The sequence below is a fragment of the Protopterus annectens genome, chromosome 1.part1, assembly GCF_019279795.1.
Source record: "Protopterus annectens isolate FY-2018-M chromosome 1.part1, PAN1.0, whole genome shotgun sequence".
In the NCBI taxonomy this organism is placed as follows: domain Eukaryota; kingdom Metazoa; phylum Chordata; order Ceratodontiformes; family Protopteridae; genus Protopterus; species Protopterus annectens.
In genome coordinates this window covers 1154838800-1154863607 of record NC_056726.1, presented here as the reverse complement: position 1 = coordinate 1154863607, position 24808 = coordinate 1154838800, and the positions used below count along the sequence as shown (strand labels likewise).

Sequence of the window (24808 nt, the reverse complement as noted above, 5' to 3'; positions counted from 1 at the left end):
CAAGTATGAGTTGTTGTTGTGTCTTTCGGCTTTTCCCGGTTAGGGGTCGCCACAGCGGAACTCCGGTCAGCTAATGATTGGCAGTTGATTTTTATGTGCCGAGTTGCCAGCCCTGATGCACAACCTTCAACGAAGGTACGCCCATTCACGCATGTCTCCACGCAGAAGACGCTCTAGCCGAGAATCGAACCGGACAGCGTCTTACTGTGAGGAGACAACGCTACTGCAGCACCACCACCACGGATAAGTATGGGTAACAGACAAAATTGTAATGATAGATACAATACAGCACTATACTGGCAGTGGTACATGATGGAATTGTCACGACACATATAATACAGCATCGCACTGGTGGTGGCACACAATGAAATTGTCATGACACATACGATAACAGCATTGCACTGCTGGTGGTACACAATGAAATTATCATGACACATATGACACAGCACTGCACTGACAGTGGTACATGACAATATTGTCATGACACATACGACACAGCACTGCACTGCCAGTGGTACACAATGAAATTGTCATGACACATATGACACAGCACTGCACTGCCGGTGGTACACGATGAAATTGTCATGACACATACGATACTCCACTGCACTGGCAGTGGTACACAATGAAATTGTCATTACACATATGATACAGCGCTGCACTGCCGGTGGTACACAATGAAATTGTCATGTCACATATCACAAAGCACTGCACTGTCGATGGTACACAATGAAACTCTCATGGCACATATAACACAGCACTGCACTGCCAGTGGTACACGATGAAATTGTCATGATGCATACGATACAGCACTGCACTACCAGTGGTACACAGTGAAATTGTCATGACACATACAATACAGCACTGCGCTGGTGGTGGTACACCTCTACATTACCAGTTATTTCCAATATTTACATAAGTTAAGTAGGATGACCACATGAAGGGCTTACATGGATTCTCTGGATCTGTTTTAGTTCTCTGCAGTACCGTTGAACTGCTGAACCTGTGAGCACTTGGTACTGTGTCTGTTTTGTTGACAATTTTAAGTTTGTATAATTTGTTGCTTAGATGGTCTGGGATTTTTTTTTTTTTTTTTTTGCAGCCCCCTAAATGTGAATTCACCTGGTAGAAAATGTTTAAACCTAATAAGACCTAAATAAACTTTATCAGAAGATCTCTAACAAAAATGTAAAAATCAATGTCTACTAAGAAAGCTGTTTATTTTCCTGTAGGTGCAAAGAAATCCTGACATCTGCATATTCAATCTCCCCACCTTGGGAAGTATCTAACTGGCAGTTAGAGAGATCCCCAAGGGTACCCAATAAAAGATCATAGGAATAAAGAACCTAAGCTAAGCTATCAAGAGAGAATAGAGGCCTTGTCAGTGTATTTGGTGTGCTATAGACTCCTTACGGGTGATTTGTGCCTTGCCTTCTGGGTACTAAGATCTATCAGTCCAAGACCTTTTATTTACTCACAAAACAAACAGTCCTGTAAACACCAGAGCAAAAGATCTGAACCTCTTTCATCAAAAAAACAAATCATGGTGGAGACAGACATATGATGACTACCCTTTTGTTGGAATAAACTCTCTCTCCATATAAAGCAATGTAACACACCATCTGCCTTAAAGAAAGAATTACACAACTGAATGAGCATTCATAAATTTACCCTGGCATTACTGCCCTATCTTCCTTGAGAAAAAAAGGTAAGGTCTGATGCTGGTTAATGGCAAGGTGTAAATGACCACATGGCCCAGTTGCCTTGTACATTTTAGGATTCTAACATATGACTCTTAACTGAAGATTAATAAACAATGACCAAATTAATACTTTTCTTCTTAAGAAGTTTGAAATTATGCAGTTATAGGTAAACTCAAAAGTACAGGGAAAATTTATTATTTTAGTCTATGTAGTGTTTACTGAAAATCATGTACACTCTTTCCATTTGTGTTCTTGGTCAATCAAGATATATTGTGTAGTACTTGTGAAAGATGGGTTGTTCAAGAATTCAGAATATATTCATACTGTTTTGCAGAATCTATGTATTTAAATGTTCAAATGTGCTGCTTATAGGTTCATAGGTTAGTACTAGGCTAATTGCCCATATGGGCCATTTTAAGCCTAGCCAATTACCCCATATCAGAATCAAACCCTGCACCTTGTGTTTCTAAGGTAAGCACCTTAGCCATTAGGCCAACCTCCCACCCCTAAATAAACAGTCTCTGCAAGTCTTGAACAAAGGACCCTGCACCCCATAGTCAAAGTGATTTACCAGTAAGCCATGTCAGATATTATGGCACCACTGAAGACCTATTCTGAGATGCAGCACTTATTATAAAGCACAACATGTCTTGTGAATTTGACGTACAACTTGTTTATAAGTTGGTCCTACATTGGTTTGAATGTTATCTGAGAGTAATAGTTGCAGAAAGACAAAAGAGTGATGGTACCGAAACCATACCGGCTTATACTGAATAATTTCAACCATTTACAATTTGAAAGAAGCATGTAATGAAGGATTCTGAAAGAAAAAAAAAAAGTTTTCTTAAGGTATTACATCCAATGGGCAAAGAACTGTGAAGAAACGAATAGTCTCTCTCTATAAAAAGAACAGTACGATTAGTAGAAGAGATGGAATCCTACAGTTAAGACTACTGAATTACCAATTATATGTCCTTTAGCCATTTCACAATTACTATTTTAAGGCAGGCAGACAGAATGATATTTTAACTACTACTTCATCATCATGGACAGGTGGTCACAGGGTACACACAGCATCTACACCATGTCTGGCTTCCACACAGTAACAGTTCCCCTGTGATCCACTTAACAGCCCCGAGCAGATGTGCAGACATACTCTGCATATAATGTCTCCATAATAAACAAGGCCCGCTACACAGACCTCAAGACAGGAGTGGATTATCCCCCACCAAAATTTCCAAGCAAATTTGTTATAAACATAATTCAAGACTACATATAATTGTAAAACTCTGCCTTAGTTTAGAAAATTAGCCCCATGTTCTTATAACCACATTTTATCATAGGTCATTGAAGAAATAGAAATCTACATTTAGAATCAGAACCCACAACAAATCCATTTAAAAGCATCACTTTTAAGGGTGCACATTGTTTTCTTTAACTTTACTCTGATGACACTCATTCTTATCTTGGATTCTGCCATGGTAGTACTACCACTGACATACATTTTAATAAGTGCTATAGCTTTTTTAAGAAATTAGTTCAAATTAATGTCAGAAGCACTTCCATAACTGGCTCTTTCTACACAAACCAGCTAACTTAGCCATATTAGAAAAGCTGGATAATGGATTTGGAGTTCACATCAAATGGATAAGCCATTTTAGGACCAGATAAGTACATAAAGATTTAGGTGGAACTACCAAATGTTACTATTTCAACTTTTGTCTTTCTTATAAGTCATACAGATCCGACCCACAATGTGAACATAAAGAATCTGTCACATGATATCTGCTACTTGCAACTATTCTGCTTAAGACTCACATGTCTTTTGGAAAAGGAACTCTTCTCCAACAAAGCTTTAACATAAAAACATTTCATGATGCTGAACGACTTGAATGATGATTGGAAACTATTATTTGATGAGTAATATCATCCTTCAGGAAAATTATTTATTGTCACATCCAAGACATTACGGAAGTTACTTGTTTTTGGATTTCCTTTCCAAATTTACTACGCTGCTGTGTTCTATTTCACCAAGCTATGAGAAACTCCAACTCCCATTTCATCTTTCAGTGACTTAAGCTTCATTTAATTGGATTCTAATCCACCAGTTACCTGAGGATGAAACTGTGCATTAGCTTCAATACACATATCTAACAACATTGAAGAAAATGGTCCTCCTATCCAAAAATCAGGTCTAAATGTTAAAAATTCCATGGAGTTGCCCAGTACTCAAACATATGATGGTTCTCAAAGGCCACCTTCTTTCAATCATTTTTTTTATTTGTTAACAATGAGTTACAGATCAAGCAATATCTATTATACTCTGCAGTTTAAAAAAAGTTATTTCCTGACTACCAAAAGGAATATACTAATAATCCCCACACATTTTTGTAGGTGCACAGGCTTTAATCATGGCCATATTCCATCCCTTCCTGTAGTCCAAACCTGATAAAAAATGGTACTTATTATACAAGAAATTTCATGACTGGCAGTTGATGCAGAGGGTTAAGGATACGAGCTGTTGTCCCCCTAGAACAGTCTTTGACATCCTCAAACCTCATTTGCCTACTTCATGACCTTGAGCAAGTCACTTAATGAAACACTACTCCTGGCTCACCCCTGAAAATGACCTGTGTGCCTGACGGTCCCACCTGGTTAACAAACAGATACTGTATTATTGTAGTGCATGGAGCAACCCAATTACCCTCAAAGTGCTAAACAACATCTATAGTGCAAGACCTGACCTTAACAACAGTTAGAGCAGTGCTTAACCATTTGTTAAGCAACCCCTGTGTGTTGTTAAGGTTAGGTCTGCGCTAAAAGCAGACAGTACTGATCTGAAAACAGCAGCGGGACATGAAATGGCTTTATTTCAACTCTAAATTCTGCCTGCTGTCTGCTAAAGTATTCACACATTTTGAATTAAAGTGCCTCCCTTAGAAAGGGAATCATTAGGATGTGAGCCACTTCCGCAGTGCTTTACTGGCTTTCATATCAGACACAACACTTTGTGTTTTTTTTTTTTTTACTTTTTTGAATCAAATTTTTGAACAGCTAATAGTACATGGAGAAGATAAATCTCCAAACATTACAAAGAATTATGATCAGCTGTCTGACCATAACGGAGATGTATGTGTTCTCAACATGGACGCCAAGGCTGATTTCTCCAGTGGTGAATTTCTTGGCATCCATGTTGAGAATACATAATATGCTCATTATGATTGGTGACCCCATCATAATCCTGTATATTATTACTATTATTAGGACTCATTCCATCAGATTGTTACAATGGGATATTTACATCCAAATGCAAGCTCTTCCACACATCACTGATTCTGTTTTTACTCTCCATATTATCTCTCCCACTTGTATATACTCCTTCAAAAATCAAAAATGGAATCAGTATTAAAAAATCAGCCCACTGCTTATCCAATCTCAAGTCTCACTGATTATTCTAGCATAGAAGATTTACCGCCCACATTCTTTAAAATGGCAGTTGATATTTCACTATAAAAAGCAAGGAGCTCTGTTGCCTTCTAACAACTACTTCCCAGTGCATCCTAAACCTTTGGGCAAATGTGCATACACATATCTTATTCAATATTTACTTACTAACAACCATATCTCCAGAACTCAAAATGGTTTTAGGCCAATGGCACAGAAATTGCATGCTCTGCGTCACACTAACAAGTTTCTCTGCACCCAACTCAATTAATTTTCTTGAAGTATTAGCCCATCAAGACATACACCAACTCCTAGAGTATTCCAAGCCCCCCTTTTGTGCCTCTATATGTCTCAGCAGCTGTCTAGAAGGTAGTCCCACTACCTGTCGCACAGAGGATAAGTTTGGTTCACTACTTGCCCCTCTTGCTTTTCTTGACTTTCATCAAACAACATGGAAAAATTCTACGGAAACTACAAGTTGGTGCAGTACACTGAAGACTCAAACATCCTTCTCACAGCAGATACAAGCCAACTGATCATCTCCAATCTGCAGTTATAGTTTCATTTATTTTTTTAGAAGGGTTACTTGAGATTTCCTGAAATCCATCTCAATACAAACAAAAAAAGTCCATGGTAATCGACAGCAAAAAAAAAAAAAAATCAAAAGCAGTAATGCTGAACCCCACTTCTTCCTCAAAGAAAAAAAAAGCCTTCCTCAAATAGTCTGCAGACAGCATTGCCTATCCCACCTCTATTCTTATAAATAGAGCCATACAAGAATCATACATCCCTTCTATCTGGTGCCATGCTTACATCATCCCCCACCACAAAGGTGGCAAAAATACTGATACCACCAACTTCAGGCCGGGTCTATATCACATAGTTGAACTTGTATAAGTTCAAACGATGTAATATCGAACCCAAAAGTCCGAAACACAAAAATAGCGAAGTCACGGCACATCGATTTTTCTCCCAGGGAAAAAAATCGGTGGGCCATTTTCGGGGCATTGCTATTTCCTCCACTGTGGTGTGGTTTCGGAGTTTGTTTATTTAAGTAGGGGGTTGTGGGGGGCACAGCCCCCCCCAATTTCAGGGGTTGTGGGGGGTGAAGTCACCCCCTTTAGTTTTAGTTGAAAGTTTGTTTTTTTTTTTTTTTTTGTTAAGGAACAGCGATTTCTTTTTCCCTAGGAAAAAAAATCGCTGTTCTGTGTGTTTGTCATTGTGTAGTTTTGGACTTATGGGTTCAATATTACATCATTCGAACTTATACAAGTTCGACAATGTGATATAGACCCCTTCAGGCCTACTGCCATCATTTCCCCTCTTTCTAAAATACTAGAGGAAACAATACAAGCACAACTCATAGCACACCTAACACTAAACAATCTCCTCTCCCCTACCCAACACGGCTTCCGCCCTGGCCACAGCACCATGACTGTCCTTCTTTCCTTTCTTGAAACCATAAACCTCGATCGTGACTCAGGCAAGTTCATATCCACACTATTCCTAGATCTGTCACAATCCTTTGACCGTCTCACACACCCTACTTATATTCCAACTCTCCACCCTACACCTCTCTCCCACCACCATTGCCTGGTTTTCCAGCTACTTATCCAACCCCCAAAAAGCTGTCCAATGGAAACCTTCAACCGCCCCTTCCTTCCTACACCCACAGGTGCCCCACAAGGTTCTGTTCTTGGCCCAATTCTCTTCAACCTATTCATTAACAACTTTCACCAATCCATCCCAGACTCATCTATCATCCAATATACAGATGACTCAACAATCATCTACTCAGCCTGTTCCCCCTCTGAGCTCCTAGCAAAAACCCAACTAGCCTTCTCCAAAACAGAAACCTGGACGCAGTCTGACCATCTGACACTAAATGCAAATAAAACCAAACCAATGTTTTTCCCCCTACCAAAAACTCCATTGACAAACCCATATTCACCATACAGAGCCAAAACAACACTCTCCTTGAAATCGTTCCCAACACCAAGCTTCTTGGCATCATTATTAATGAAGAACTAAAATTTGACACCCACATCTGCTCCGCAATCAAAAAACCCACCAAAAGTCTCTTCTATAGGCACAACCGATTCCTAAGCCCCTCTACCCGTCAGACTCTTGCATCCACCTTCCTACTCCCCTCCCTTATGTATGGTGCCCCTCTTTTTACCAATCTCCATTTTGGCCTTCGATCCAAACTTGAATCCTGCTACCACAAGATCTCCAAATTTGCAACTGATTAAAAAAACTCATCCCACCAGTGCCACTCCCTCCTCGCCCTCAATTGGCTTGAACTACCCAACTACCTTAGTTACCTACAACTCACCATTGCCCACAAGCTCATCTTTAAACTTGCCAACTGCCCAGCTCTCGCCACTTCCTTAAAACCTTACATTCCCAACCACTCACTCAGATCCAAAACACAAAAGCTCCTTCAGGTCCACAAACTTGCATGACCTCCTGGCCATCTACTACTGTCCCACTCCTTAGCTAAACAGTGGAACTCTCTCCCCACATACCTACACAGCCTACCTAAACAAATTGCAAATCTCAGCTACTCTCTCATCTTTCTTCCAAATGGGAATGCCCTTGCCACACTCCAACTTAGCCCCCCCCCCATTCAACCTTGCACTGACTCATCCAACTACCTCTACTATTACTTCATCCCACTCAAAACAATTCCTCCCCTACCAAAAACTAATTTTCTCTCTAATATCTACTGTACTATACTCTCCAATCTCAAATATACTATTACCCTCTCTTTGTATATTTTCCTAACCTACTAATGGCTAGTAGCTATATACTTTGAAATGTTAAACCTACAATTGAGTTTATAACAAAAATATTCATTTTATGTAAATGTTGAAATTTCTGTATTGAATTAGGTCTTTCATTTTTTAACATTGTGACAAGCCAATTGCAAACTTCATGGAGCATATCTGTAAATGTTTTATTAGCTGTATGAACTATGTCCTTTTGTAACATGTGAAATGTAACTTGCAATTATTGTGGAGCTTTTCTCCCCGGGCCTCCACTGAAAATGGGCTCTTCTTAGTCCAGTGGACTTCCTCGGTCATCAAACTTAAATAAAATTAATTAACGAACTAACTAATTAATTAATTAATTAATTAATTAATTAATTAATAATTAATTAAGTAATATTTAATTAATTAATTTAAAAAAAGCAATATCATTTTTTCCAATAACCAAACCAAAAACAGACAGTAAGACAATCCACAGTCAGTCAGCCAGAAGTAAATCCAAGGACACACTGGAGGAATATCCCAAAAAGACACAAGTTTATTATTGTCCACACAACAGGACTGAGCGCTTTTGTAAAGTAACTTCCTCAGAATCTCAGAATAATTCTGAGGAAGTTACTTTATGAAAGCACTCAATCCTTTTGTGTGGACAATAAACTTGTGTCTTTTTGGGATATTCCTCTAGTGTTTCCTTGGATTTACTTCTGGCTGACTGGCTGTGGATCATTTTTTCCAAGTATCTTCAACCTCTCTGACTTACTGTTACACAACACGTTGGTCACGTCAAGCTAGCTGCTTGCCTTTCTTTACTTTCCCTGTGCTGTGCAACTGATAGGCCATATCAAACCCTGATTTGATGAATATGCTTCACCTCAAAAAATCTAGATCCCTCAGAACCACAAGGGCGGGAGACTTAAACCTTGACACGGTTATTAATAGAATGTGCTGGAGGGACAGATTCATCACCCAGAGACTCCCTATGCTGTGGAACAAAATCCCGGTACATGTGAGGCAGAGCACCTCGCTGGCCTTGTTCAAGAGGAATCTTGACCAATGGATGGGGGATCGCAGATATACCCCAGGGATTACTTCAGTGTCACTGCTTGACAGAGGCACAGCAAAATAATAGGCATAGTTTTATTCAAACTAAAGGGGTGGCGAAAGCCAAATAACTATGGGCTATGCTTATAAATGCCCTTGGGCAGATAGCCTAGTACGAACCTATGAACCTATGAACCTATGATATATGCTTTCCCATTTTATGCAAAACACACCTAGTACATATGTGTATATATATATATATATATATATATATATATATATTCATATGTAAACATATATATGGAAAACTACACAAATGTAACAATTTATTTCAGACTTAGCTTACACAGAATCGCTAGTAACTTTAATATGTTACTCACAAATCATTGCTTCTGAATCTCTAACTTAACCCACCCTTTAAATTCAAATTGACACCGTGTATTCAGTGAGATATGTAATGGACAGCCAACAGGCCTAAGGAGACAAACAGTCTAAAAAAAGTTAAATATGTTTGACTCTGCTTTGGGCACACCTAAAGTCCAACTCTTGATCCCACTATCAAGCTGAACCAGGGGACTGTAGGGCATATTCTGACCACGTGTCCCGTTTTTCTTTCTAGTAGTCTTCAGTTTTCTTATTCATTTTACTTTTCTTTTACTCAACCTGCTCTATCTGCTGTCATGATCACATGCAAGATTATAGTAAACTAACACATACCCACATTTCCATGACGTTTCTGCATACAGTATAAGCCTTTACTCATGTAAAAACCTGAATCAAAACAAATAACCAAGAAATAAAATGTTGTATGCACTTTCTTATGCTCAGCATCATGTGTGGTGTGTCCCCACTCCACAGAACTACCACCTGACCAACTTATTTGTTTTTCTGTCTTGGCGAACTTCTCTTTGCAAATAAGAGCCAATTATCTATTTTCAAGGACACCCAGGTTTAAAGTTAAGCAAACAGCTACAAAGTACATGAGGTAGGAAAAAACATTTGAAAGAAAAAATAAAAAAATGTAAATTTACAACAGAATAGGATGCTAAGGATGGCAGCCTGTAATGAAAAGATGGTATCCACTATGATACCACTGGGACTGCCCTTTTCAAACACACCCTGCAGGACAGTCTGGTTATACTGATCTTCTTTTTAACTGCCCCTGTAGGACAGGACGCTTTGAAGGAAAAAGTCTGCATCTTCGCTATCACATGCAGTAGTAAAACAAGGCCAATACAATGTGCAGAAATTACAGAAAGAGACTTAGTAAGATTGGAAGCATAACCTAAACCCAGTTAAATGCAATGTAAAAAAAAAAGCAAATTAATGTAATTAGGAATAAAAAAACTAGACTGGGGAATACTATTAAGAGATGGAACAGCAGCAGAAAAGTCGGCAAGGGGTGTAGTCACATAGGATGACAAACTTAAGCAAGCTGCAAGAAAAGCAACATGAAAGATGAATTATGTACATGAAGGATCAGCAGAAAGCAAGAAGACATTATCTCACTTCAGGAACATTTGGCAGGACCTCATCTGGCATCTACTCACACTATGTTCAGGGAGAATGCATGACCAGTGTTACCATCTATGAAGTGGACCCAGTCTCACAAGAACCCAAGAGAACTTCTTACAATAATAAAAGTAAAAAACTGTTTAACCATGTGACTATTGTTTTATGCTTCTTGGCAGCAAAATTCACCAAGAAAACACTATCTAAATTGCTTTCTGCCTACAAGTGATGTAGATGGATTCACTCACATGAGAGAGTAAAAACTTTACTGGGACTGCAACCCTTTTCTGGAAGAAAGGGACGTGTTTGTGTTTCCTCTGCTATTACTACTTATGCATCACCAACCATCTGTAGAGGGATCTATCTACAATCAACATTTCAATATTCAAAAGCATTAATATTGTGTTGACCTTAATTCAAAAGATAATACCTCTACAAGCTCTCATTCCATATATGGTATATCATAAACAATTATTTGAAGTCAACTAACAATCACACTTATTACCCAGAAATGCAGCGTTTTAGGCAGAAACCCACTTATGTTGCTATTTACTATTCATTTAACTTCTGATACCAGCTTTGTCACATTGAGAATTGCAAATAGAACAGAAGCATACCTTAACAATCAAGGTGCATAACATACAAAACTAATGGTACACAGGATGCTAGCCTAGTTCAGGATGTGTGCAAATGCACGCGCACACACACACACACACACACACACACACACACACACACACACACACACAAGAGACATAAAATGAGTTTGAATAAAGTATTCTCTGAGACAACATTTTAAAGACAACATGTACCTTTTGAATTCCTGCATTAAATAAGGGTGCCGTTACTGTTGACAAAATGCTTGGAGGTTTCTATACTCTGCTTGCTGTAGAAAACACAAACATTTGAAACTGCTGAGGTTTTAAAAGTCAAGGGGTTTTAGAGTTAGAATTTAGGAATGGCTTAATCTGTAACCAGCACATAAGTAGCTTTTACTTATATGCCACAGATAGTATGTGTCTTCAAGGCAACTTATTCTAATGACCTGGTAATCATTAGACTTAATGTACCTCAAGGATACTGAACAGCAACTTCTGGTAGCCACACTGTCAATGCAAGTACACCTAAAGCAGTAAAATAGTACAACCTATGTCCGCATCAGATGACTGGAATAGATATTTGCTCCAAATTGGTATTTTCTTATTTTCATGCTATGCAAAGTTGCCAGTGCTTGGAAAAAATACATTAAAAACAAATAAACAAAACCTCTTCTTTCACAACTTCAAAGAAGTGTGTTAGAATGTGTTTGCACTGAACACTTGTGCTTCAGAATGTGTGCAGCGACAGCCTTCCATGACTCACTCAGGACTTGCATGAGGTCACTCAGTCTTAATGAATGCTGGAGAGCTCTGTATTACTGCTTAACTTGTTTGTGCAGTGAAGCAAGTTTCTTCACTTACTCTCTGAAATGTGATTGAAAAGCCATGACTAAAAAGGAATGTCACTACTGTAAAACAAAGGGCTCAAATGCATTAAACAGTGAAGTGCAAGGTAAGAACTTTTAGCTAAAGGACGGAGTGACAGACTCAAAAATTCCTTCAACTCTTATTTACAGACCTCTTTGCCTAAAGGTTTGCACAACAAGCATTTTCAATAAACATGCTAAAGAAGCCCATTTGTGTGCTAGGCCTTGGTAACCAGTATTTGCCAAAAGCTCAAGTAGTGAAGTTATTAACTGTTCTAACCTGTTCAGACATCTTCCTCCTTCTTTATACACCTTCCTGATTGAGAAAAATGACCTCCATGATTACAATGTATCAATATATTTAATAACCAGTTCTATTACTATTGGGACTAGCTCACCTAAATGGTACAGTTATGAAAATAAATAAACATCAACTTTTACATCATCCCTGAATACTCGGCATAGCACACCTGCTATTTAACGCACTTTGACAGTACTTACTGTCTCCTTTAACCCTATGGCCTCCTGCCCAGTAACAGACAGCTTACTTTATCCTTGAACTACTTGTGAATGCATTTGTTGTGCTTCGGTAAGTACCACATTGCACTAAGTAGGCAATTATGCAAGGCACTATGATGCAAACAAAAGAAGAAAGCGGGATAATCAGAAAAACATAAAAAGAACACGGCACGGTTTCTGCAGTTTAAAAAAGTGAAAACCTAAGCATTCGAAACAAGCACAACAAAGTAACTCGCAAATCTTACTTATGACAACTCGTACATAATATAGCGCAACAATGTAACCATAAAACCCCAGTCCCCTTTCCACAAACCAGACAAACCCTCAACAAGCATGTCATGGAATGTGATGCTACTAACCGGGAAACAGGGCATTTGATTTAAAACGTGATCTTTTTTATTGATACATTTAAAAAGTTACCATCGTCTGTGGTAGTATACAGCTAAAATGTGCTACAACACCCCCTGCATTAGTTATTGTACTGCACTGTCCCTAACCCATAGCAGTGTGGCGAAAGGGGCTAACCCCCCTGCACATTGCATTAGTAAGTGGCTTTGTACAATCTTCATCGCAAACACGTCTCAGTCCTTCCCTTAAGAATCGCCTGCAGATATTTACTAATAATTTATTTCAGTAGCAGCTACAACAGAGCAGGGACTTAGAAACAACCCAACAACGTGCCACTCGGCACACAGCCCTATTGACAGCTGCCTTCTTACCGGCTCTGCACTTTGCTTGCTCTACAGACATATAAACATGCTGCCACTACACCTCCCAGTAATGAATCTTCTTCAGCACGACCACTAACATTTGAGTCAGGCTTACACATTAGTTCAGCATCTGGTTTCAGCGAAACAAACACAAAAATTGCAAATGCCCTGATAGCTACGCTCCTGTAAATGATACATTGCATATTACACCATATCTGGAACACATAAATCAGCAACTGTCTTAACGAAGAACTGAAAAATTTGTAACTGAAGATATGAACTGTCCTGCAGCATGTAGGTTTTCTGTAAGAAAAAAACTATCACTTTGGAAACCTGGAAAGGTGGAATATCCACCAGTGCCTGTAATGTGTATGCAACACAATCTATGATGCAACGCTTCACTTTCAAAACATGAGTTCCAGCTCTGTAAAACATTAGTAAATGCGTGTAGTACGCACGAGCTCATTCTTTGACACAGAACTGGGTACAAGAACGTACAAATGCGTTTAATCTGCAGATCCAATTACTAGTGCTTTCTTACGCTTTTTTAATGTGGACAGCCTGACATATGACATTAAAAACAAGTATCACTGTGACACGAATCAAACCAACAGTAGTAAATACCGTGTCTATTCACCATCACAAAATCCACTTCCATTAAACTTTTGTACAAGCTGGAGTAGAGGATAAACTGACACATCTGTAATGTGTATGTGTATATATATATATATATATATATATATATATATATATATATATATATATATATATATATATTGTATATACATTTATGTACTTAAATCATTTCCAAAGTTTTTTTCCCCAAAAGGTAGTTGTGAGCCCCTTTCTGTTACAGAAACGCAAAATAACACAACTACATCATAGACCGTAACGGTTGGTCTTCATAACTGAGCGCTCCAGAAAGTCAGCATGCATTTTCCAAAGAAACAAACAGACAAACAAATCTTTTGCAATGCTACATAGTAACAAGTACATTACCATTATAGACACAAAGTAGCAGTTCTAAACGCAAGTACATGCAAATGATGTAATGTACAAACACAGAAAAATAACCCCATCTATGGAAAATGGAAAACCACTGGAAGTCGTGGATTCCTTACTAAAGAAACAGTAACAAAATAAGTGACAAAGGAGAGACTGCACATAAGCTCAGAGAGATGCAGTGCTCATGTTTTTTGCACCAAAGCCAACACACTTGCTTGAGTCTACAAGATGGAACTTGAAAAGCCACCATATACATGAGGGGACTCTCCTGCATCTACCATGCGTGTTAATCACAGATCACTAAAAGAAAACACATGTACACTGCAAACTTGGCAGAAAAATAACAAAGCATGCACTTCTGTAAAAAGCAACACACCCTACATACAACTTACCTTTGGCTAAAGAAAAATAAGAATGCCTTTTTTTTCTTTGCCTCTGTCCTTTACCCTTTCCCTTCAGAGGGCTGTTAATCCTGTTTGCAAGTAAAAATTCCTTTACCATGGGATCGAATAAGTAAATCCAAATGTGCCCATAATTAGACGAATTTAAACTCCCCAAAAAGCAGAGTGAGGGAACGAAAAGGGGGGAAAGAAGTAGACACAAAACGACGTACACACGAGCGATCAGAGTGCTGCAAAGTATACCAAACACCTTTCCTTCTCCTCTGTCTCTGGATCGAGCTGCTAGCAATACAATAATTTAGTTCCAAACCAGTTCTTTTTTTTTTCTTTTCCTTCTTTCCTTTTCCAAAAAAGATTTCCCTTTCCCCTGGGGGCAACTCAGAAGAACAAAAGGGTGTTGTGGCTTTAATGAAAAAACATCAAAAGTGTTGTCTGCCGAAACGGTCCTGGTAGGGAGATAGATAATAAGCGTTACTTGCCACACCGAAAAAATTAGAAAACGTTATTTTTATTGGGAGTAGCCTAAATTATTTATAAACAATACACAAAACTCATATGAAAATTAATTCTACGATTTTTTTCTGGGTCTTGCTGGGAAATAAATGGCTCGGAGTATTTGTTGTCCTGCAAGGACCTGCGCTCCCTCGGAATTCCTTTCTTAAAGTCAGCACCCCTCCCTCCCCCCTGGATCAGTTCAAGGGTCTCTTTGAAGACAGCCGGCCCAATCAGAGCAGAGGGCCCTGCAGCAGCTTACTCCTTTCATCTTAGCTTCAAAGAAAGACAGACAGAAAGAAAAAACTTCAATCACTTTTTTTCAAAACCCCCACCGTGCTGAAGCTGAGGGTGAGGCAAGCTTGTGGAGTTGCTTGTTTTCGTTAACCCCTGAAGTGCTGGTTGTAATTAGTTTTAGCATATGTCCGTGTTATTCATGTATCTGCACGTACCGCTCAACCGCTTAGCGTAAGAAATCTAGACAAAGCCTAAAATAATAGAGGAGCAGAATCGGTACAGATTTGAAATATTGCTCCTTTAAACTTAGAAAATTGCTAGAATAATCGGATTTGTGTTAGCTTGTATTTTCTGAAGACTATGAAGTTTGGAACTCAACTGAATGCTATTGTTAGTGACTTCAGTGCTCGGCGATTTGCCAGAAAACCATACATTTTATGAGGAACAGACCAAAAATATGAGGTAAAAATCTGGGCAGTCGAGAGGTATGTATTCTGCTTGAGCTTTTCACGGTGATTACAGAATTTTACATCCCAGCTGCTTACAAACATATAGATACATTTTATTATGCACAACTTCGTTAGCAAAAAGAACCTACGAACAGTGCCTTAATATCAATGATGACTAGCTTTTTAAGTATCTTACAGAAAAGTTAAGCAATCCTCATCTAGAAAACTACCTGTCAGAAATTAAACTAAACCAAAAGCTGATACAGAATCTCACCACAAGCACACGCACACACGATAATGTAGTGTGTGTGTGTGTGTGTGTGTGTGTGTGTGTGTGTGTGTGTGTTCTCACGCACGCACGCACACACATACACGTTATTTCCCTAATCAGAAGTCTGACCTTCTGAACACCATGTTGAAATACTACTGATATTTTTGTGAGCTCATTCCACATTCCACTTATGCAATACTTTTTAGATCAAAGTATTTGCCGGCATTTTTTGAAGAATAACTTGGCTGTAAATATTGTTTTTATTACTAAATCAAATCATACACAAGACAGAATTGCTCTTACACAGAACAGATATAATCAGTTACATTACAAGTGGCAGTACTAATGAATGCATCTCTAACTAGGCAGGCTTCAGCAGTGGGGTTACTCTGTCTTCTCTAAAGGATCAACTTCGTCGGAGTCATACCTTTCAGTTGGCATGATTTTGGCATAGCAACATGATATTTGACCTCAGATTTACCCTTACTCCTAGATTTACTTACGTGTTTTCATTTTATTTTGTTAAGTTCGTTTTCTGGGAGAGTACACTAATCATACACCTCAACTGACCAGATGTTTGCCTCATATTTTAGGTCTGTTCCCCATAAAATATGTGATTTTCTGCCAAATCACTGAGGATTCTTCTTCTCTTTCGACTGTTCCCGTTATGGGTCGCCACAGCGGATCATCTGTTTCCATTTCTTCCTGTGTCTGCATCTTGCTCTGTCACACCAACCAACTGCATATCCTCTTTCACCACATCCATAAACCTTATCTTAGGACTTCCTCTTTTCCTCTTACCTGGCATCTCCATCCTTAGCATCCTTTTCCCAATATACCCAGCATCCCTCCTCAGGACATGTCCAAACCGATGCAATCTCATCTCTCTGGCTTTGTCTCCAAACTTTCCAACCTGAGCTGACCTTCTAATATATTGATTCCTAATCCTGTCCATCCTTGTCACACCCATTGCAAATCTTAATATCTTTAACTCTGCTAAAATAAGTAACAAAGGGCCACAGCTCCAAAGGCAAACCAAAACTTAAATCTGTGAGTGCTTTCATTCACTCAAATCAAATGAACTTCTTCAGACCCTGATTTGAGTGAACAAAAGCGCTCACAGATTAAAGTTTTGGTTTGCCTTTGGCGCTGTGGCCCTTTGTTACTTATTTTATTAGTGCTTTATTTGTTGTTTTTTTTTCACTGATCTTTAACTCTGCCGCATCCAGCTCTGTCTCTTGCCTTTTTGTCAATGCCACCGTCTCCAACCCATATAACATAACTGGTCTCACTAACCTCTTGTAGACCTTCCCTTTCACAATTACTGTTATCTGTCTGTCACAAATCACTCCTGACACTCTTATCCACAAATCACTCATTGAGGATTGAAGTCACTAAATAAGGACAGACATTTAAGTTTCAGGCTTCCTATCCATCAGAAAATCCACATTAATGCACAACCGGTTATTCTAGCTACTTTCTAAGTTGACAAGAGCAATATTTAAAATCTGTCCCTATTTTTGGGTCTTTGACTCCTGCCCCTTTACTTTGGGTCTGTCCAGATATCCTGTGCTAAGAGGTTGAGAGGTATGAGATCACAATAGGCCATTTGCATGAAGTACTCCCCCTTTTATGGGTACATAGCTTATTAAATAAACTAAGCCTACACAAAGATTCCCTGTCACTAACTATATAGAGCCTAGTATATAAAGACTTTTTAGACTGGAAAAAAAAACAGTGGTCCTCTGAGTGCCCCACTGCTATGATTTTGAAAGTCCAATGCTATGATTTTTAAAGTTCAGTGCTATGATTTTTAATGCTCAGAGGTTGAGAGCTATAATCAGAATAGTTTTTTAATTTATGACTCTAATCTTCTTATCCAACTTATCCCACAGAGTTCACTGTCTTTGATCCTCTGCTCTGTGTATCAGACAACCCACTGGACCCAACTTTTATTATTCAATATTCCATAACATTTATTTATTTAATATTTGTTGACCGGAAAAGTCTGACTAGGACAGAGCCTATTTTCAGCAGAGACCCAGGGAGAAACGTTACAGAGGCATGTCTTTGGAATTACATTTCGAGGTCCTCTACTGCAGTGTCTGATGGTCTATGTTCTTTAATTAATTTATTCATTTACATTTGCAAACAGGCACTGTCCAGTTGGAAAACTCTATATAGCTCCTTCATTATGTTCTAATGATGCTGAAAACTGTTCTTCTGGTTCATTTATATTTGCTCTGTTTGGAACTTTAATCCCCACCCTGTCTTCAGCATACTTCTCATCTGTCCACGATTTTCTCTTATATTTTCACCCTTCTTCTGATTTCTGTTTTTTTTTCTGTTTTGTGTATCTTCTGTTTCAAAAAAAAAAATGCTAAAATAACACACGTCTATATCACATCATCAAATACGTCAATATTGAACGCTCACATGAGCGAATATTTACGTACTCGAAAATGGTATTGTGGGGGGTGTGGCCCCCACACTCCCCGCTAAATATATATTCCTACTCCGAGATCGCTCTACAGTGATTAAAGGGCAAAAATCCCGATCTTCACTGTACCGCAAAAAAAATTCATAAACTTCGAGTATGTGAATATTTGCTCATGTGATTGTTCGATATTCACTTTTTCGATGATGTGATATAGACCCAAGAACACATGCTCAAAACATGGTCTTGGCCTTGTCTGATCCAACCTGATCCATCTCTCCAATGTCTTCTCTCCCGCTGCTATCTCTGTTAATACTATGTCTTGGGTAACCATACCCCTATTCCTTATCTAGCTTCTGCAGACAATTCTCCTAAATATTAAAAAAGAACTATAAGATGTCTTAAGTTAATTGCATTCCTTAGGCCAGCTAATTGTTATTTGCTAATTGTTAACTACACCCATACTCTCTGTATTTTTTAATCTATTTAAGTTTTGTCGAAAAGTCTCTTTCAGTATTGCTATATATTTGAAAGTCTTCATTGTTACTAAGAGTATGCAGACTACTGTTGCATCTGTCATGGTTTATGTTTGCTTTGTATATTGGGGCTTTTCTCCTCGGGCCTCTGCTGAAAAGGGCTTCTTGCCCAGTCAGACTAACCCAGTTAACAAATGTCAAATAAATAAATAAGTAAATAAATAAATAAATAAATTCTTGAATAAAGAAATTAGGTTCCACTATAAAATGGCGACTTTCTGAAATCCGAAGCTTCCACAGAATGAAAAAAAAAAAAATACCACAAAAAACAAGAGGGTAAAATAAATTCATTTTCTCTCTCTTTTTTTTTTTTTTTATAGGGGGCAAGCCTTCCTGCACTATCACCCTCCCAAACATATATATAAACCATCTCAAGGTCAAGTTACTCGATGAAGGGAGAAATCTCCCTAAAAAGTAAATCATTACCGCTGCACAAACAGAAATCTCTCTGGCAATGATTTCCCATGGAGAAAAGCATTTGGCCTTATGGTTTGTCTTTTTTTTTCTGCGAGCTACTGAAGCTCGAGGAATTTTTCCTTCACATTCTGTAGGGAAGCCAGTAAATTTAGATGTCCTTCGTGGTTCACTGTTGCAGTCATGACTGTAGGGTTCTTCCTGCCAGCAGCAGCCCTCGATCGGTAGAATCCCAAAGTCTGGATTGGGCGTCAGCTGAGGTCGCTTTTATCCTGACGTCAATGTGCCAGGAAGTATAAAGACCTCAGCCGACGCCATTACCCCAGTCTTTCTTGCTGCGCGGTGCCCTGAGCAGTCCGCTGATGCCGGTCGGCCTACTCCTGTCTGTTTTTGGATTTACTTCCAGGATTTTTCATTTTTTAAGATAAGTACCCCATTGGGGAGGTCTTTTTATTGCTCCAGTCAGATGTCAGAAAAAGTTAATAATTGTATTTCTTCTGGGAAACAAATATCTCATAGGGATTTTCACCCTTATTGTATTCCCTGCCTGGGGCCTGACCACGACGTTGCTAATTGTGGGTTTTGTGCTAAATTTAATCAGCGTACTATTAGGCGTAGGTACAACTTTGCCTTCTACTATTTTGGTAAAAGGTTTAATTATAATATGTCTTCGGATTCTTTTCCGGCTTCTGGTGTGTGTAAGAGGCGCAAAGATAAAGACAGGCCTCCGAGGTCCAAAGCAGAGTATATTACTCAGTTATTGCCAGTTGCTGGTTCGTCGGTCGTCAGTGAGGCACCTTTGCAGCCCCTGTCGTCCTCCTCTTTTGAACCAACTGCCTGTACCAACTCCAGTGTGGAGCTGATGGGGCCTTCAGAATTGCCAGGGAATGGACCTTCGGATACTACTCCCTCAGTTGGGTCCGGAGCCGGTAGGCAGGTACTGGCTTCTGAGGGAGTTTTCAGGCCTTCACAGCTTCATGTAATTTGCATTCTAAGACAATGACTACGGCTCCAGCTAAAAAGAAATGGCAAGCACAGATGCCTTTTGATCAGGGTCCTAGGCCTCAAAGGCAGATGCTTAGGATGGCTGAAGATTTGTTATCTATGATCAGGGGTTCTCATCCCCCTCCTGACAAAAAGCCTAGATTACAGTCCGATTATGATTCTTCAGTCCAAATTTCTGTTTCTTCTGCTTCTTCCCTTGAGCAGGATTGTTCCTTTCCTCCTTATGAGGATTCTGATGCTGAAGATTCCTTTCCTTCAGCCTCTCCTCCTGAGGATTATTCGTTTGGTGAAACTTTGCATGATATGAGGGAGCATTTTCACTGGGAAGGGCAGGTATTCTCTGACACCAAGAAAAGGCTTAGGGATTTTCTTCTTCTCCCTCAGCATAAGCCTTTTGCTATTCCCCCTGTATTGGACATTGTAGATGATGTTTTTTCAGAAGCTTCCCTCTCTCCTGATTCTTTTCCCCCTGCTCCGGTCAAACCAGATAGGTATTATAGGGTTCCAGATTCTCACCAGTTTCTTTTTAAGAATCTTTCACCTGATCCGGAAACAATTTCTCAGGGCCCTAAGGGTGTTAAGGCTGCCTCTGCTAAACATCCTATTCCCTTTGACCGAGAGTCCAGGGCTTTGGAAAGATGGGGTAAAAAAGTTTATACTTCTGCTACATTGTCTATTAGAGCTTTGAACTGTCAATTTCATATGCTAAAGTATCAGCAATACCTTTTGTCTGTATTTAAACAAAAGATGTCAGCTGTTTCTATTGGTGTGGATGACAAGGAGTTACAGGATTTATTGCATGCTATTGAACAAGTGGGTAAACATACCCTGCATTGTGGTTTTGATTCTTTGGAAGCTTCTTGTAGGGCTGCGACAACTGGCGCAGTTATTAGAAGACATGCTTGGTTAAAGGAACAAAGCTTGCCAGATCAGGTTAAAGCCAAACTTTTGGATGCCCCTTTGCAGCACGATGATTTGTTTGGGGCCAAAGCTGAAAAGATATTAAAGAAAATGGAGGACAAAGCCAAATCTATGCAGACGGTTAAGGATTTTCTACAGGTGAAACCTCCTAGATTTAGCAGGCACTGGCCAGCTAAACCTTGGTCCTTTCCGAGCTCAGACAGGCCTCAGAGAAGCAGATTCAGGCATTCCAGAGGTAGGGGACAGGCACTAACCCTTTTTAGGAATAGGCAGTGGCCTGCCCCCTCTCCCAAAGGTGGTGAAGATAAGTCTCGACCCTACCAGAAATAGTCTTTATGACTCTCCCTTTCTGGTTCCAGGGGCTCCTCTCCTGGAAGCACCTTTGGGAGGAAAGATTTCTCTTTTTTATCAAAACTGGGGCCACATAACCCAGGACAAATGGGTTCTGGACATAGTCTCAAGAGGTTACAGATTTCATTTCCACATCTTGCCAAGACCGAACGGTTGGCCAGATCCGCCGAATCATCAATGGGCAGAGGCACAACTGCAGATTCAGTCCCTCTTAGCTATGAGGGCCATAGAATTGGTACCAAATTTAAAAATAGGGCAAGGTTTTTATTCAAGACTTTTCCTGGTTTCCAGGAAGGAAAATTCGTGGAGACCAATCCTGGACCTTTCCGTACTAAACACCTTCCTAGATGTACCAAAATTCAAGATACTCACTCTGCAGCAGCTGCTGCCTATGTTGGGCAAGAACACTTGGATGGTGACTCTGGACTTACAGGAAGCTTACCTGCATATTCCTATAAGGCGAGAGTGCAGAAGGTATCTGAGATTCAAAGCGGGCTTGAAGCATTACCAGTTCTCTGTGCTGCCCTTTGGCTTATCTACTGCGCCCAGGGTCTTTACAAAGTGCCTGGCACCAGTAATGGCATTTTGCAGACAGAAGGGGATTCAAATATACCCTTATCTGGATGACTGTCTTATTCAAGCGGACGACAAAGACACTCTCCTTCAGCATCTAGCTTTTGTGCAGCATCTTCTACAGTACCTCAGATTCACAGTGAATCTAAAGAAGTCAAATCTGGTGCCCACACAACAGATTACTTTCCTTGGTGCTCTTCTGAGTACTACAACCCAGATGGCTTCCTTGACACCAGACAAAAAAGTGCAACTGACTTCTTCTTTCCAACACCTGGCTTCAATGAAACAGCTGACTGCAAGAAAGGTTCTGCAGGCTTTAGGTTATATGGCTTCCTGCATTCTCCTAATACCATATGCAAGACTGCATATGAGGAAACTACAGTGGTACCGCAAGAGTGTGTGGTCTCAGCATTACCACAGTTTGGAAACAGTGATCACGATTTTGCCTTGTCTACAGCAAGAGTTTCTTTGGTGGGCCGAAGCCTGTCTCCAGAACAAGGGGAGGCCTTTTTGTCCTCCACCAATCAGCCAAGTTCTGACAACAGATGCTTCAGATTATGCCTGGGGAGCCCACATACACGGGAGATGTCTTCATGGTGTTTGGACAAAGGAGCAAATTCACCTGCACATAAATTTGAAGGAGATGCTCGCTCTACAGAATGCTCTGATAGCCTTCAGGGACTTTCTTCTACCAGGGCAATTGTTGATAAAGACAGACAGCACTACAGTGATGTGGTACATAAACAAGCAGGGGGGGCTCTCGCTCATACCCCCTGTGCAGGTTAGCCATGGCTCTGTGGTATACTTCACTGACCTGCAGAGTCCACTTACGGGCACAATGTCTGCCAGGAAAAGACAATACTCTGGCAGACACATTAAGCAGGACACTTTCGGATCCACACGAATGGATGTTGGATGTTCGGATATTCAGGATGATAGTACAGGCATGAGGATGTCCGGACATAGATCTTTTTTGCATCCCCTCAGAATCATCAACTTCCAACATTCTGCACCAGGACCTACCACAATCTAGCATGGCAAGTGGATGCCCTCTCATTCAGTTGGAAACACCTCTCAGTATATGCTTTTCCTTCTTTTCCTCTTCTACCTCGGGTACTTCTGAAGATAAAACAGGACAGACCGCAAATTATTTTACTGGCTCCCAATTGGCCTCGACAATTCTGGTATTCCACTCTGATGAACCTAGTTCAGGAGCCTCCCTGGATTCTGCCTCAAATCCCTCAGGATCCTGCACAGTCATGTCAAAACTCTGAATCTAGCTGCCTGGCGGATCCAGGGTCTGTAAACACCTCTACTCTTTCCAAACAGGTAATGGATGTAATCCTTGAAGCTAGATGGCCCAGCACTAGGAAATCGTATGCAGGTAAATGGAAAAGATTTTGCTCCTGGAATCAGGTCCAAGGTGGTGATTCTACTGTTCCGACCATTCCTCTAATTTTAAAGTATCTGGCAGAGTTGTTACACACAGGCCTATCTTTTTCATCTATCAAGCTTCATGCTTCTGCTATTTCTGCACATTACAGTACGGATCCTCCGATTTTTTCTCATCCATTACTTAAACAATTTCTTAGAGGGGCTAAGAATGTTCGGCCCCCTATAAGAGCACCTGTTCCCACTTGGGATCTTAACTATGTTTTGGAAAAATTAACCTTGTCTCCTTTTGAACCTGCAGCTTCCATGGATTTAAAATTTTTGTCTTGGAAAACTGCTTTTCTTTTAGCTATAACCTCTGCTAGAAGGATTTCAGAATTGCAAGCACTCATGGCTGTGGAACCCTTCATTATTTTTCATCAGGACAGGGTTTCCCTAAGGACTAATCCCACCTTTGTGCCTAAGGTGGTTTTGGCAGTGGCCTTGAATCAGACTATTCATTTGCCTACTTTTTATCCTAATCCTCAAAGTGAGGAAGAAAGTCTTTTGCACTCTTTGGACGTGCACAGGCAGCTTCATTTTTACCTGGACAGGACCAAGATATTCAGGAAATCTGACCAATTGTTTGTCTCTTATGCTCCTACTGTTTTAGGGAAAGCAATCACTAAACAAACTATTTCTAAGTGGATTGCCAACTGCATCAAGTTCTGTTACTCTTTTCATGGCAATCCAGTTCCTGTTAATATTAGGACTCATTCTGCCTGGGCTACTGCTACTTCAGCAGCCTTTCTTTGTGGGGTTCCTACCAAGGATATTTTAGAGGCTGCTACTTGGAGTTCTGTGTATACTTTTTCTAAGCATTACAACCTCCCTCTCTATTCTAAATCTAGGGCCGGTTTTGCTTCTGTGGTTTTGCTAAGTTTTGTGGCCGCTCCTTCTGTTTCTTCTCCAGCCACCCTTTCTTAGCTTTGGGACTTAACCCTACAGTCATGACTGCAACAGTGAACCATGAAGGACATAGTTCAGTTGTGTACTCTTACCATAAATGTAGATGTTCGAGTGTGTTCACTGTTGCAGTCTGAGTTACCCTCCCTCCTACCCCCTCTTTTGTTTTTTCTTTGAGTATTGTCTGTTATGAGATATTTTGGCTGCTGAGGTT

At 39.9% G+C, this 24808-nt stretch overlaps 1 protein-coding gene and 1 long non-coding RNA gene across 2 annotated transcripts in view; one reads left to right on the top strand and one right to left on the bottom strand.

The window, feature by feature from the left end:
• LOC122809121 (axin-related protein-like) overlaps positions 1-15057 on the bottom strand; it is a gene marked incomplete in the record, with an annotated part of 104202 nt that extends 89145 nt beyond the window's left edge. The window contains 1 exon segment of the mRNA XM_044080378.1: positions 14563-15057.
• Positions 15058-15281: 224 nt separating this feature from the next.
• The window catches only part of LOC122809127, a 277534-nt gene continuing 268007 nt past the window's right edge, over positions 15282-24808 (top strand). Inside the window, exon 1 of the long non-coding RNA XR_006365863.1 lies at positions 15282-15414. This is a non-coding gene — a long non-coding RNA (uncharacterized LOC122809127). The remainder of the gene's footprint in view (positions 15415-24808) is intronic.